Raw genomic sequence first — 16685 nt, forward strand, 5'->3', positions numbered from 1 at the left:
TGTGTTGGTGGAGGCGAGGTTAGGTTTCCTCCCTGGGTGTGGTGGAGGGGAGATGGGTTTTCCTCCCCGTGGGTGGGTGGCCAGACCAAAGTAAACACGCGGGTCTCATCTGGGTTGTAGGTAAAAGGCAAGTGGGTCCGCTCTGAAGTTTTTTATTACTTTAACGTCGGCTCCTTGAGGCTTTGTGGCTGGCTGGAGGGAGAGGAAGATGGAGCGGGACATGATAAAGTCTTTCTCCCTCCCTCTCTCTCTATCACTCTATTCCTCCCTCTCCCCATCCGCAGCTCCTCCCGCTCTCTCCTCCCTACTCCCCAGCCGTGGTCATCGCACTCCCACCACACGCTCCCTCTTCTCTCCCTCCCGCCCCCTCGTTTATCTCCTTTCTTCCTCATCATCTCCATCTATATACTCCCCTTCCTTGTCTCTCCCTGGCTCCTTCAGCCGCCAGTGACGGGCCTGATCGCCACTATCCGCTATCTTTAGCTACATCAGCCATTTCCCCCCGCTTATGTTAGCGATTCAACGCTTTCCTGTATTTACGACGACTACATGAATTGCCTTAGATGGAGTGGCCATTCTCATCAGACATAAGGTATATGAAGGAAACGTTGTACGTTTTGTTATTTCGTTATCCTAGGGTGCAGTTGTGTGAGCCAGGTACACATTTAATCGAAACACTTCCGGATCGATGAACAGCTGGGTTGACTGTGGGCAGACTGCCGCCACCCAGGGCGGCCCGGGAATGCGTTACGGCGAGGGACGGTAACCGCTACACCGGGAGAGTGGGAGTTTTAGTTTTCAGTTTTTGCAAGATTTTATGCCTTACAATCACTATCGTCATATATATATATATATATATATATATATATATATATATATATATATATATATATATATATATATATATATATATATATATTTATATATATATATATATTTATATAATGGAAAGGAACACAATTTTGCGCGTGATCATGATATTCCTATGGGTCCACGGGGAAAATGAAACTCGATAAGTTCCCAAGTGCACTTTCGTGTAATAATCACATCATCAGGGGAGGCACAAGAGAGAAATAACAGTCAGTTTATATACATCGAAGAGACGAAGCTTGAACGCCATTTGGCAAACATGCGATTGTCCAAAACATACAACGAACGTTCATAAACTTATCATTTTACAAATTTTATCAACAATAAAGTTATATAATTTGTATAGACCATCACTAATATTAAGATTATAATTCTTTGTGTATTTGATGATAGAAGATTCAATGATATTTCTCGTGGTAATAGTTTCATTTTCCCCTTGGACTCAAGGGAATATATATATATATATATATATATATATATATATATATATATATATATATATATATATATATATATATATATATCCCTGGGGATAGGGGAGAAAGAATACTTCACACGTATTCCCTGCGTGTCGTAGAAGGCAACTAAAAGGGAAGGGAGCTGGGGGCTGGAAATCCTCCCCTCTTGTTTTTTGTTTTTTCCAAAAGAAGGAACAGAAAAGGGGGCCAGATGAGGATATTCCCTCAAAGGCCCAGTCCTCTGTTCTTAACGCTACCTGGCTAACGCGGGAAATGGCGAATAATATGAAAGAAAGATATATATATATATATATATATATATATATATATATATATATATATATATATATATATATATATATATATATATATGAATTGTGGAAGAATACTTTGACAGAAGTCGAGCCCCTCCCGGTCATTCATTTTACATGATTATGAAGAACGGTTTCATCAATTTCATCATTTTGAAGTGCTCCAGTTTTTCGATCAGATTATGAATTGACAAAGACGGCGCGAGTGATCTTGGTAGGCCTAGTCCCCCCCCCAAAAAAAAAAAAAAATAGATAAATAAATAATAGCTAGTGAACTCGAGAATAAAGTATATAAACAAGATATTTCGAAAGATCGATACAAATAGCCCCGGTACATAGACGGATCGAGAGAGAGAGAGAGAGAGAGAGAGAGAGAGAGAGAGAGAGAGAGAGAGAGAGAGAAGGAGAGAAAAACGTGTAACCATTTTCTGAAAAGAGTTCCAATATTTTCCGATTGAGCGTCGATCCGATTTTCGTTCAACTTTTCCGTGGGCCGTAATGTTGCTGCTGGCGGCAGCGCTGGGCCAGGTTTGGCCAGCTGGGGATATCTACATTTTGGGTCGCGTTCTGATGAAAGTTTGCTGCGCATCTGAGCCTGTTTGAACGTCCCACCGAACAGCGAACACCAGTTTTTCAATAAAAGATTTTGCGTACTGCAAAGTAAAAAAAAAAAAAAAAAAAAGTATTTATACATATTTTTTATATCAATGTAGCGATAACTTTTATTTCTTATTTTTTTTATTTACACGGCTATTTCCCCCCCCCTCATACCAGTGGAATATAGTTTTACAGGCTTGAAAATGTTGTTAGTTTTCATGTTAGGTTGGAGTTGTTGAGGTATAGTCGCAGTGAACAGTTTATTGCCAGAGCAGGAGTGGAGAAAGGAGATGTTATCAAACCATCATAGATCAGGGAACTATGGCGGAGAGAGAGTTCGGCTTACAGTCGCCAGGTGACTCTCAGTAACTTATTGTCGTCCTTTGTTTCATCCTGGACCTCTCTCTCTCTCTCTCTCTCTCTCTCTCTCTCTCTCTCTCTCTCTCTCTCTCTCTCTCTCTCTCTCTCTCTCTCTCTCAGTTTAATGGCACCAGAGTATTTGAATGGCCCAAAGCACTGATGAATTAGATTGATGTTGCAATGTGTTTTCAATCTAATTTACGTCTACATTCGTTCGTCCGTTTTTCAGTTCTTAAAATGTTTTCGAAGTTTGGCACATGAATTGTATTGCCACGATCGCACTGGACTACACGATAGGTAATGATGTATAATTTTTGTACTGGTGCTCTGGGGTCGACACACAGATTATCACTTTAATGGAAGACTGCTGACCGATGGCTCATAAATTTCTTTATTCTCGTGGATAACAATATGAAGAAGTCTTCCAAGAAGAGAAATTGTAAGGTTAAAAGAAAATTAAATAAAACGTAGTTCACAGTTATATATTGAGACTTTTTACTCACAATATGACATCTCAATACATTTTCATAATAAAGTTGGATTTGTGATTCGGATTTGTAAGACCTGTCGACTTAATAGGGTTACTGAGGTTGTCAGCGTCAAATTATAATCACCAAAATCGAAAACTTTTGAACGCCATTTACGAGTCTGGTGTTCGTAAGGATGGTATATATATATATATATATATATATATATATATATATATATATATATATATATATATATATATTACCCCTGGGGATAGGGGAGAAAGAATACTTCCCACGTATTCCCTGCGTGTCGTAGAAGGCGACTAAAAGGGAAGGGAGCGGGGAGCTGGAAATCCTCCCCTCTTCCCCCCCCCCCCCAAAAAAAAAAAAGGAACAGAGAAGGGGGCGTGATGACGATATTCCCTCAAAGGTCCAGTCCTCTGTTCTTAACGCTACCTCGCTAACGCGGGGAATGGCGAATAGTATGAAAGAAAGAATTATATATATATATATATATATATATATATATATATATATATATATATATATATATATATATATATATATATATATGTATATATATATATATATATATATATATATATATATATATATATATATATATATATATATATATATATATATGTTGAAATGTATAGGTATGTATATGTGTGTGTGTGTGAGGACGTGTATGTATATACATGTGTATGTTGGTGGGTTGGGCCATTCTTTCATCTGTTTCCTTTCACTACCTTGTTAATGTAGGAGACAGTAACAAAGTATAATAAATATATATATATATATATATATATATATATATATATATATATATATATATATATATATATATATATATATATATATATATAGGGTGTTTTGGTTGAGGTGGTGTGCAAAGCGAGAGGGTTAGGGAAAATGATTTGGTAAACAGAGAAGAGGTAGTAAAAGCGTTGCGGAAGATGAAAGCTGGCAAGGCAGCAGGTTTGGATGGTATTGCAGTGGAATTTATTAAAAAAGGGGGTGACTGTATTGTTGACTGGTTGGTAAGGTTATTTAATGTATGTATGATTCATGGTGAGGTGCCTGAGGATTTGCGGAATGCTTGCATAGTGCCAATGTACAAAGGCGAAGGGGATAAGAGTGAGTGCTCAAATTACAGAGGTATAAGTTTGTTGAGTATTCCTGGTAAATTATATGGGAGGGTATTGATTGAGAGGGTGAAGGCATGTACAGAGCATCAGATTGGGAAGAGCAGTGTGGTTTCAGAAGTGGTAGAGGATGTGTGGATCAGGTGTTTGCTTTGAAGAATGTATTTAAGAAATACTTGGAAAAGCAAATGGATTTGTATGTAGCATTTATGGATCTGGAGAAGGCATATGATAGAGTTGATAGAGATGCTCTGTGGAAGGTACTAAGAATATATGGTGTGGGAGGCAAGTTGTTAGAAGCAGTGAAAAGTTTTTATCGAGGATGTAAGGCATGTGTACGTGTAGGAAGAGAGTAAAGTGATTGGTTCTCAGTGAATGTAGGTTTGCGGCAGGGGTGTGTGATGTCTCCATGGTTGTTTAATTTGTTTATGGATGGGGTTGTTAGGGAGGTGAATGCAAGAGTTTTGGAAAGAGGGGCAAGTATGCAGTCTGTTGGGGATGAGAGAGCTTGGGAAGTGAGTCAGTTGTTGTTCGCTGATGATACAGCACTGGTGGCTGATTCATGTGAGAAACTGCACAAGCTGGTGACTGAGTTTTGTAAAGTGTGTGAAAGAAGAAAGTTAAGAGTAAATGTGAATAAGAGCAAGGTTAGTAGGTACAGTAGGGTTGAGGGTCAAGTCAATTGGGAGGTAAGTTTGAATGGAGAAAAACTGGAGGAAGTAAAGTGTTTTAGATTTTTGGGAGTGGATCTGGCAGTGGATGGAACCATGGAAGCGGAAGTAAATCATAGGGTGGGGGAGGGGGCGAAAATCCTGGGTGCCTTGAAGAATGTGTGGAAGTTGAGAACATTATCTCGGAAAGCAAAAATGGGTATGTTTGAAGGAATAGTGGTTTCAACAATGTTGTATGGTTGCGAGGCATGGGCTATGGATAGAGTTGTGCGTAGGAGGGTGGATGTGCTGGAAATGAGATGTTTGAGGACAATAAGTGGTGTGAGGTGGTTTGATTGAGTAAGTAATGTAAGGGTAAGAGAGATGTGTGGAAATAAAAAGAGCGTGGTTGAGAGAGCAGAAGAGGGTGTTTTGAAATTATTTGGGCACATGGAGAGAATGAGTGAGGAAAGATTGACCAAGAGGATATATGTGTCGGAGGTGGAGGGAACGAGGAGAAGTGGGAGACCCAATTGGAGGTGGAAAGATGGAGTGAAAAGGGTTTTGAGTGATCGGGGCCTGAACATGCAGGAGGGTGAAAGGCGGGCAAGGAATAGAGTGAATTGGATCGATGTGGTATATCGGGGTCGACGTGCTGTCAATGGATTGAATCAGGGCATGTGAAGCCTGGATGTGGAAAGGGAGCTGTGGTTTTGGGCATTATTGCATGAGAGCTGGAGACTGAGTGTGAGCGAATGGGGCCTTTGTTGTCTTTTCCTGGCGCTGCCTCGCGCACATTAGGAGGGAGGGGGATGCATGTGTGTATATGTGTGTTTCTGTGTGTGTATATATGTATGTACGTTGGGATGTGTGGGTGTGTATGTGTGGACGTGTGTGTGTGTGCATGTGTGTGGGAGTGGGTTGGGCCATTTCTTTCGTCTGTTTCCTTGTGCTACCTCGCAGGCGCGGGAGACAGCGACAAAGCAAAATAAAAATATGTATATATATATATATATATATATATATATATATATATATATATATATATATATATATATATAATATAATATATATATATATATATATATATATATATATATATATATATATATATATATATATATATATATATATATGTATATATATATATATATATATATATATATATATATATATATATATATATATATATATAATTTACCGTATCATTCAAGTGAGGCAGATTATGAAAATAAATGAAGTAACTTCAGGTGCTGCGTAAGTTATTCCTGTATTTTCTTCTGAGTCGTTGATAACCATTATACATTAGTTAAGAACATTCACATGTTTGAGTTGGTGATGACATGTTCTGTGCAGCTTATTGTGTGTCTGAGAGTAGTTCTGTAACCAGCTATTTCCATCTCAGTAATGAGTTACGAGAGATTGGAAGATAGGGGGATGGTAATGTGGAATATAAACATTGATTATTAGATAAAAGCAAAATTACTTTAATTTTTTAATAATTGTACTATCTTTTACTGTTTATTTGCCATGCACTAATGAGTAGTTACAGTATTTTTCATTTTTCTTTGCTCATTATGAAATATATTGGTAAAACTAGAAAGCACATAAAAATTGACAAATTACAAACAATGATATAAGGAATAGTGTGCATTAGTGGCTGTTAGGTCTATGTACCCTCTTGATCCTCCTCAGGTAAAGCCATTCATGCATAATATTAATGAAAAATAGTACATTCAATTCTGTGAACAAAGTAGTTTTGTATGAATCATGAAAAAAAGTGAAAATACATATGTGAAGCTAGCTACAAATCTCAAATAGAAAAAAAATAATAGCTAAAAAGTAATGCTTACTTTGTGGCAAACACATGTTTAGCAATGTGAGTGTGACTTCATATTTGAATGTGTTGGATGATTATGTAATAATTATTATTGTAATTATGCATTCTGTTTACATTAGGTAGAAGAGTTTTTGAGATGCATTTCTATATTCAAGATTGATGGCTGAGAAAAGACTTTCTTGATAGAATTGCCCTTCCTTTTTATGATGCTAGTGCTACTTAAATATGTTTAGTAACTGCTAAAGTGTTTGACCCATACTTATGTTCATTCAATATCTAGTACAGGCTCATTTGTAGTAGGAGTACTTGTTGGATGCTTAGGCATAGCAATGACTGGTTTATGTAAAGTGTATAAATATAAGGGGATAGGGGAGAAAGAATACTTCCCACGTATTCCCTGTGTGTCGTAGAAGGCGACTAAAAGGGAAGGGAGCGGGGGGCTGGAAATCCTCCCCTCTCGTTTTTTTATTTTTATTTTTATTTTTTTTTTTTTTTAATTTTCCAAAAGAAGGAACAGAGAAGAGGGCCAGGTGAGGATATTCCCTCAAAGGCCCAGTCCTCTGTTCTTAACGCTACCTCGCTATCGCGGGAAATAGCGAATAGTATGAAAAAAAAAAAAAAAAAAATATATATATATATATATATATATATATATATATATATATATATTGCCCATCTAGATTTCTTTTTTTTCTAGGAAAACGAACATTGCTTTTCCTTTATGTGGAAAACGGAAGAAAGCTTCCGTAAATTTCGTACGTATCATGTATTCTTTTTTTTTTTTTCTATCCAGTAAAAAGTTTCCTTTCTTGTTTATGATGTGCTTGATGGCCAGTACCTGTGGATAGACGGAAGTTGTGAGGTTGTGATCACTGGTGTGTAAAGTGTTATGGAGTGGGTGTTGTGAATCCACCCGAAGAAAACCTTGTGTGTGTTCTGAAGGTTACTGAAGTTGTGAGGTTGTGATCGCTGGTGTATATAAAGTGTTATGGAGTGGGTGTTGTGAATCCACCCGAAGAAAACCTTGTGTGTGTTCTGAAGGTTACTGAAGTTGTGAGGTTGTGATCACTGGTGTGTAAAGTGTTATGGAGTGGGTGTTGTGAATCCACCCGAAGAAAACCTTGTGTGTGTGTTCTGAAGGTTACTGAAGTTGTAGCACTTTCTTCCAGATCACAAACTTACTCCAGGGAAACTTAAGAAATATGTCGAAGTACTGTGGGTGATGACTGAGCATTGTTTACACAAGCGATTTGCTTTTTATATCACCGTTATCGAAGAATGCGATGAAGATTGAAGGGTTTCGGGAGAGTGGGTGACATACAGCAGACAAGGACACTGTTTATCTATCAGTCATCCAATGGCCGTCACTGGAGCCAGTACAACGCACTGTACAGTGCATTGGGCTAGGCTACGACGTCGTATATGTCGTTTAGGTATAGACTCTGTCCTAGTGTACTTAAACAAATAGTAAGTTTAAACAGGCTAGGTTAGGTTTCTAAACAGTTTAAACAGGCTAGGTTAGGTTTCTAAACAAATAGTGAGTTTAAACAGGCTAGGTTAGGTGTCTAAACAAATAGTGAGTTTAAACAAGCTAGGTTAGGTTTCTAAACAAATAGTGAGTTTAAACAGGCTAGGTTAGGTTTCTAAACAAATAGTGAGTTTAAACAGGCTAGTTTAGGTTTCTAAACAAATAGTGAGTTTAAACAGGCTAGGTTAGGTGTCTAAACAAATAGTGAGTTTAAACAGGCTAGGTTAGGTTTCTAAACAAATAGTGAGTTTAAACAGGCTAGGTTAGGTTTCTAAACAAATAGCGAGTTTAAACAGGCTAGGTTAGGTTTCTAAACAAATAGTTTAAACAGGCTAGGTTAGGTTTCTAAACAAATAGTTTAAACAGGCTAGGTTAGATGTCCAAACAAATAGTGAGTTTAAACAGGCTAGGTTAGGTTTCTAAACAAATAGCGAGTTTAAACAGGCTAGATTAGGTTTCTAAACAAATAGTTTAAACAGGCTAGGTTAGGTTTCTAAACAAATAGTGAGTTTAAACTGGCTAGGTTAGGTTTCTAAACAAATAGTGAGTTTAAACAGGCTAGGTTAGGTTTCTAAACAAATAGTGAGTTTAAACAGAGAACAAGCTAGGTTAGGTTTCTTAAGTGCAGTGGAATATTGGCTCGAAAACCACAGCCTAATCGAGGCTAGGTTAGGTGTCTTAGCTCGTGTTACCAAGACGTTTGCTAGGTTAGGTTTTTCGAAGTTCCAGCGTATTCAACCTCTTACAGCAGAACAACATAGGTAATGAAAAGTATTGTGTGTTTGAAGGACAATATATTTTCCTTAAAAATCAAATGAATCACAGTCATTTTTTTTTTCTACATAAATCCCACAATTACGTATAATCTCTTCTTCATTTCTGAAACTGATTTCCAAATAGAAAGGAACCTTACCCACATTACATTTTCAAGGAACGTTACCTAAAATCATCCTAACCGCCCCTCCCCCCCATTTTTTACCATGTTATAATGATACCTGATTCGTTATATGCTAAGAAAATTTCAGACCTTTATTTTTTTTTCTCACTCTTACCCCTGTGATGTCTTCATGTCATCTGCGCCGTTTTATACTTGTGTGAATTTGAAATGTTACTCGTTTCTTTTTTTATGGTTTTCGTCCACAGTTTTTCCCGAAAAATTTTGGGAGAAAAATTCCTGGAACATTTGATTAGATAAATAGAGGCATTACGCGTCACTGCATTTACAGAAATTTCAACGGTGTATGGCTCTGTTCCCATGTGCTTTCAAACCCGTACATCAGAGTGCCACATGAGGATCTTTTATACTTTGGATGAACCTGGATCACCGTGAGTGGATCTTGAAATCAACCTTGATGTCCATCTCAGATCTGCTGGAAGAAATGTGAGGGCCACCTGTGGTGGTGGGTCATGGCGTCTGGCCAATTCGTTAGCCAGGTCGCATGTGGTTATTCGTGGAGTGGGGTCGGGTTGGGGGTGGTGTGTGTGTTTTTGGTACAGAAATGCCACTGTGTTACCGCACACTAACACGGGCATACCCACCTACCTCGCTCTCTCACTCCCCACTCCTGTGTCAGAGAGAGAGAGAGAGAGAGAGAGAGAGAGAGAGAGAGAGCTCAGGAGAGAGAGAGAGAGAGAGAGAGAGAGAGAGAGAGAGAGAGAGAGAGAGAGAGAGAGAGAGAGCTCAGGAGAGAGAGAGAGAGAGAGAGCTCAGGAGAGAGAGAGAGAGAGAGAGCTCAGGAGAGAGAGAGAGAGAGAGAGAGAGAGAGAGAGAGAGAGAGAGAGAGAGAGAGAGAGAGAGAGAGAGAGCTCAGGAGAGAGAGAGAGAGAGAGAGAGAGAGAGAGAGAGAGAGAGAGAGAGAGAGAGAGAGAGCTCGCCTGGTACATCTACCTAATTAGATAATCCCCCTGGAGGAAATTATTCAAGCAAATAACTCGATTATCACTTCCCCCCCCCCTCCCTCCGTCCCGCTGCCACCCCCTTCCCCCCCCCACCCTCTCCCAGCCCGTCCTACACCCCCCCCTCCCCTCCCCCACTCCCACCCTGAGTTCCCTTTGATTCATCGCGCCAGTTTTATGAAGACGTTTGATCTTGACCCAGGTTCACGTCTTCATTAGTCAGCCACGGTAGTGTCAGCGACGCGACCGTCAGCTAGGGGTATCGTAAGCTAAGGTTTCATCAGCTAGGGGTATCGTAAGCTAAGGTTTCGTCAGCTAGGGGTATCGTAAGCTAAGGTTTTAGCAGTTAGGGGTATCGTAAGCTAAGGTTTTGGCAGCTAGGGTATCGTAAAGCTCAGGTGTCGTCAGCTAGGGTATCGTAAACCTCAGGTGTCGTCAGCTAGGGTATCGTAAACCTCAGGTGTCGTCAGCTAGGGTATCGTAAAGCTCAGGTGTCGTCAGCTAGGGTATCCTAAAGCTCAGGTTTCGTCAGCTAGGGTATCGTAAAGCTCAGGTGTCGTCAGCTAGGGTATCGTAAAGCTCAGGTGTCGTCAGCTAGTGTATCGTAAAGCTCAGGTGTCGTCAGCTAGGGTATCGTAAAGCTCAGGTGTCGTCAGCTAGGGTATCGTAAAGCTCAGGTGTCGTCAGCTAGGGTATCGTAAAGCTCAGGTGTCGTCAGCTAGGGTATCGTAAAGCTCAGGTGTCGTCAGCTAGGGTATCGTAAAGCTCAGGTTTCGTCAGCTAGGGTATCGTAAAGCTCAGGTTTCGTCAGCTAGGGTATCGTAAAGCTCAGGTTTCGTCAGCTAGGGTATCGTAAAGCTCAAGTGTCCTCAGCTAGGGTATCGTAAAACTCAAGATATCGTCAGTTAAGGAATCAACACCTCGGCAGTTGTTAGCGTAGTCAGCTACAGAATATCGCCAGCTAAGTCATCCCGTCAGCTACGATACATTCCCCCCCCCATCATTAGCTGCTCGCCAGCTCAATGCGCGTCATTTAACGTGTCACGTATCGTGTGTCGTCGCTTTGAACTGACGTATCTCGCGCGCCCCTTTTTTTTTTTTACTCCCAGCCGGCTCGTCGCTTTCGTGCGGTTACGTCGCCCGGCCACGTAGCGCCGCCTTCGTAAACTGTTCCTTAATGAAGGAGAGCTTGAAGTAGCGTCAAGTATCGTCCTGGGGAAGTGGCCAGGCCAATAGATTCTCCCGCGCGGGCTGAACACTGGAGTATTGATTCAATGGTCGCAGTCTCTTTCATTTCCTCCTAATTTTTCTTTGATATTGTTCTTCCCTTTGGTGGTAGTTTCCCAAACTTTATTATGAGAACCTGATTTATCGACCAGCCCTAGAGAAGGATGAACAGTTGGGTTGACTGTGGGCCGACTGCCGCAACCAGGATTCGTTCATGCGTCACTCAGCCGCGATATCAGATACACCACGGAGGCCCGTTAAGAAAACCTTAAAGATCAGGTGCAGGGCTCAGGCCAACATGCCCAAGTCGTACCGTCGTGCTCAAGGGTCGTATCATCGTGTTCAAGGGTCGTACCGTCGTGCTCATGGGTCTTACGGTCGTGCCTCAGGGGTCGGACCGTCTTGCTCAAGGGTCGCACAATCGTATGCATGGATCGTACCGTCTTGTTCAAGGGTTGTACTGTCACGTTCAATTTAAGGCCGTACCCTCATGGTCAAGGGTCGTACCGTCGTGCTCAAGGGTCGTACTGTCGTGCTAAAGAGTCGCACTATCGTGTGCAAGGGTTGTACCGTCGTGTTCAAGGGTTGTGCTGTCGTGCTCAAGGGTCGTACTGTCATGCTCAAGGGTCAAACCGTCGTGCTCAAGGGTCGTACTGTCGTGCTCGAGTCGTACCGTCCTGCTCAAGGGTCGTACCATCCTGCTCAAGTGTCGTACCGTCCCGCTCAAGAGTCGTAACGTCGTGCTCAAGAGTCGTACCGTCGTGCTCAAGGGTCGTGCCGTCGTGCTCAAGAGTCGTACCGCCCTGCTCAAGTCGTACCGTCCTGCTCAAGTCGTACCGTCCTGCTCAAGAGTCGTACCGTCGTGCTCAAGGGTCGAGCCGTCCTGCTCAAGGATCGCACCGTCCTGCTCAAGGGTCGTACCGCCCTGCTCAAGTCGTACCGTCCTGCTCAAGTCGTACCGTCGTGCTCAAGAGTCGTACCGTCGTGCTCAAGGGTCGAACCGTCCTGCTCAAGGATCGCACCGTCCTGCTCAAGGGTCGTACCGCCCTGCTCAAGTCGTACCGTCCTGCTCAAGTCGTACCGTCCTGCTCAAGTCGTACCTTCCTGCTCAAGAGACGTACCGTCCTGCTCAAGTCGTACCGTCGTGCTCAAGGATCGCACCGTCCTGCTCAAGGGTCGTACCGTCCTGCTCAAGTCGTACCGTCCTGCTCAAGTCGTACCATCCTGCTCAAGGGTCGTACCGTCCTGCTCAAGTCGTACCGCCCTGCTCAAGTCGTACCGCCCTGCTCAAGAGTCGTACCGTCGTGCTCATGGACAGCCAGCCTGCCAGAGGACATGGGTGGCAGAGTACTCCAAAGGGCGTCAGGGAGCAGCAGCGGCCGCTCCACCTAACAAATGGAAATTTGATGCTAATTTTCTCTCTCTCTCTCTCTCTCTCTCTCTCTCTCTCTCTCTCTCTCTCTCTCTCTCTCTCTCTTGGTTTTCTTTGTACGGGCAGACGACCTCCCTCCCCTCCACCACGTCCGTCCGTCCGTCCCAGCGTTACCAAGCAAGGCGGTAAACAAAACGTTTCCTGCGGCAGTATTGCCAGGGTGGGTGAAAAAAGAAAATGGGAATAAGCGGCATGACTTATGTAAAAGATGACCATAAACGTTTCCTTCGGTTGTAGGCGCAGCCAAGTAATGATAAAGTGTTGGTCAACTTTGCCATGAAGTTTGTGTAAACGTTTTGAGAACAGTGTTACCAACAGCGGCAGAAAGATGGTCTCCATGTAGCAATACCAAACACTTAGACGCTAAGATATATAAACGTTCTCACCATGTGAAGACACGTTATTAGACAATATAAGAAATAAAGTCTTTATACTTTAGAAAGGATGCTAAACTCTAAGTATTCTAATAGGAAGTGAAGTGTTTTAGATATCTGGGAGTGGATCTGTCAGCGGATGGAACCATGGAAGCGGAAGTGGATCATAGGGTGGGGGAGGGGGCGAAAATTTTGGGAGCCTTGAAAAATGTGTGGAAGTCGAGAACATTATCTCGGAAAGCAAAAATGGGTATGTTTGAGGGAATAGTGGTTCCAACAATGCTGTATGGTTGCGAGGCGTGGGCTATGGATAGAGATGTGCGCAGGAGGATGGATGTGCTGGAAATGAGATGTTTGAGGACAATGTGTGGTGTGAGGTGGTTTGATCGAGTAAGTAACGTAAGGGTAAGAGAGATGTGTGGAAATAAAAAGAGCGTGGTTGAGAGAGCAGAAGAGGGTGTTTTGAAATGGTTTGGGCACATGGAGAGAATGAGTGAGGAGAGATTGACCAAGAGGATATATGTGTCGGAGGTGGAGGGAACGAGGAGAAGAGGGAGACCAAATTGGAGGTGGAAAGATGGAGTGAAAAAGATTTTGTGTGATCGGGGCCTGAACATGCAGGAGGGTGAAAGGAGGGCAAGAAATAGAGTGAATTGGAGTCATGTGGTATACAGGGGTTGACGTGCTGTCAGTGGATTGAAGCAAGGCATGTGAAGCGTCTGGGGTAAACCATGGAAAGCTGTGTAGGTATGTATATTTGCGTGTGTGGACGTGTGTATGTACATGTGTATGGGGGGGGGGTTGGGCCATTTCTTTCGTCTGTTTCCTTGCGCTACCTCGCAAACGCGGGAGACAGCGACAAAGTATAAAAAAAAAAAAAAAAAAAAAATATATATATATATATATATATAATATATATATATATATATTTTTTTTTTTTTTTTTTTCTTTTTCTTTCACACTATTCGCCATTTCCCGCGATAGCGAGGTAGCGTTAAGAACAGAGGACTGGGCCTTTGAGGGAATATCCTCACCTGGCCCCCTTCTCTGTTCCTTCTTTTGGAAAATTTAAAAAGAGAGAGAGAGAGAGAGAGAGAGAGAGAGAGAGAGAGAGAGAGAGAGAGAGAGAGAGAGAGTCTACGGTCGTATCGTCATGTTCAAACATACACACTTGGCCCCCCCCCCCATCCCCTCCCTGACTTTACATTTGCCAGAAAACCGCACACACACACACACACACACACACACACACACACACACACACACACACACACACACACACAGTAACTGTCACTGAAGCAATTAGAATATGAGGTCAGGCGCTCCCTGCTGCTGAAGTACTAATTGTACCCCAGGCTGGCTGGCTGGCGTATGGTCATCTCTACCAGTAAATGGTGGCCACACCGCCCTGTCATGTTACTCAGGGCGTAGGATGCCTCAAGTGATTCTGGCAGCTCTTCTGAAGGGCAGGGCGTGGGTGTGTGTGTGTGTATGTGTGTTGGGGGTGGAAGGGGGGGGGGGGGGGGGCATACAGACAGTCGTGCACTACATAACAAATGGCTTGCTTCAGGCACACCCCCACCCTGCCCCCTACCCTGTTCTCGTTTTCTTTTTCGTCCCTCTGCCTCCTCGTTTTCAGTGTTTACACACCGTTTTCCCCTTTCCAGTCAACTGCTCATCACTGCTCTTTTCTTTTTCTCCTGCAAAGTTTTACATGAAAGCAGAATTGTGCATCAATTTGTCTCTTGTATATCTCTTCACTTTGAAATTTTCATATGGTGATTGTGGTAGCTACGTCCCCAGATCCACAATAAAACAAGCAGAAAGAAAATACCATTTGTACATTGACCCCTTCACAGTTGTGCATAGAAATAGTAGAACACAAAAATTTTTGGCAAGAAAAGGTGTGTACTTTTTAGCCATCTCTGAGGGCCTTTAACCAACTTATCTTTAAGCGCTGGTATGGAGTACTCTGCAAATATCACTTGTAATACATTCTGTTACGGATGGCTAACCCAACCACGGCACTGTATGTGCCCCATATGGTACAGGCCTGAAATTATTTTTTCTCTTTATGAGAGAGAGAGAGAGAGAGAGAGAGAGAGAGAGAGAGAGAGAGAGAGAGAGAGAGAGAGAGAGGTGGATGCATTATGGGGGTTATGTGCTATTCCGTAGCCTATCATAGCTGTGTCCATTAAGGCTGGAAATGACAGCAGTATTTTCGAAAGTATTGCCCCCGCCATTTGATTACGGTCTGCCCCCTCGCAGAGAGAGAGAGAGAGAGAGAGAGAGAGAGAGAGAGAGAGAGAGAGAGCAGGGACAAAATCTTTTTCCATTTCATCAGTGATCTTGAGAACATGGCAGTACCCCCCGTCATTTTCCAATGTTTACGGTCTGCCCCCTCGCAAAGAGAGAGAGAGAGAGAGAGAGAGAGAGAGAGAGAGAGAGAGCAGGGACAAAATCTTTTTCCATTTCATCAGTGATCTTGAGAACATGGCAGTGCCCACCGTCATTTCCCAAGGTTGAGTTGATTAAGATGAGCGAGGCTGAAGTTTTTGTCTTGTGTTACTTGAGGTGTGGGGGAGCCACTTTGTGCCTCGGGAATTAGCCAGTCGCACATGACGGCACTTGAAGTTAGGGGAAAACGCAGGTGGATCATGTCCTGGGTGGCAGGAGCATGGGGTGGTCTGGGGGTCAGATGGTGCAGGAAACTGTTAGGTGTCGCCTTTGACCGGAGTTTGTTGTCCTGTGGCTTTGTGGTATTTTGTGTACTTGAAATGAGTGGATGTAGTGTAGGGAATGACAGACATAGAAGCCGGGGAGAGATAGAATAGAGAATGATAGATATAGAAACCGGGGAAAGATAGAATAGGGAATGATAGATATAGAAACCGGGGAAAGATAGAGAATGATAGATATAGAGGCCGGGGAAAGATAGAATAGAGAATGATAGATATAGAAACCGGGAAAAGATAGAGAATGATAGATATAGAAGCCGGGGAAAGATAGAATAGAGAATGATAGATATAGAAACCGGGGAAAGATAGAATAGAGAATGATAGATATAGAAGCCGGGGGGAGATAGAATAGAGAATGACAGATATAGAAGCCGGGGAGAAATAGAAGCCTAGATCAAACTGCCCCTAACAACGATAAAAAACAGGTATTCATTTTTTGTTGTTGTCAGTAGGTGTGTAAGTGGGTGTGTGAGATCTTTGGCCGTGGCAACGTATTTATCAAGTCAACAGCGCCAGGCTCAGCCAAACACCACCACACCACTCCTCCAGCCGACTTACAAATGATATATCTAATTCTTAGTGTGTGTGTGTGCTTTGTACGATCTTGTGTTTCTAAGAGTGTGTGGTTTTGTGTATATGATAATGATAATAATAATAATGATGATGATACAGAACCTTAAAAGTGATAGCCAAAGTTAGATCCTGAACAGATACAAAGATGGAGGTTAACACACAGTCTGTAGGAGGTCTGGTGCAGTCGTTGGGCCCACGCGACCAGGGGCGAGG

This window comes from Panulirus ornatus, chromosome 73, assembly GCF_036320965.1.
Source record: "Panulirus ornatus isolate Po-2019 chromosome 73, ASM3632096v1, whole genome shotgun sequence".
In the NCBI taxonomy this organism is placed as follows: domain Eukaryota; kingdom Metazoa; phylum Arthropoda; class Malacostraca; order Decapoda; family Palinuridae; genus Panulirus; species Panulirus ornatus.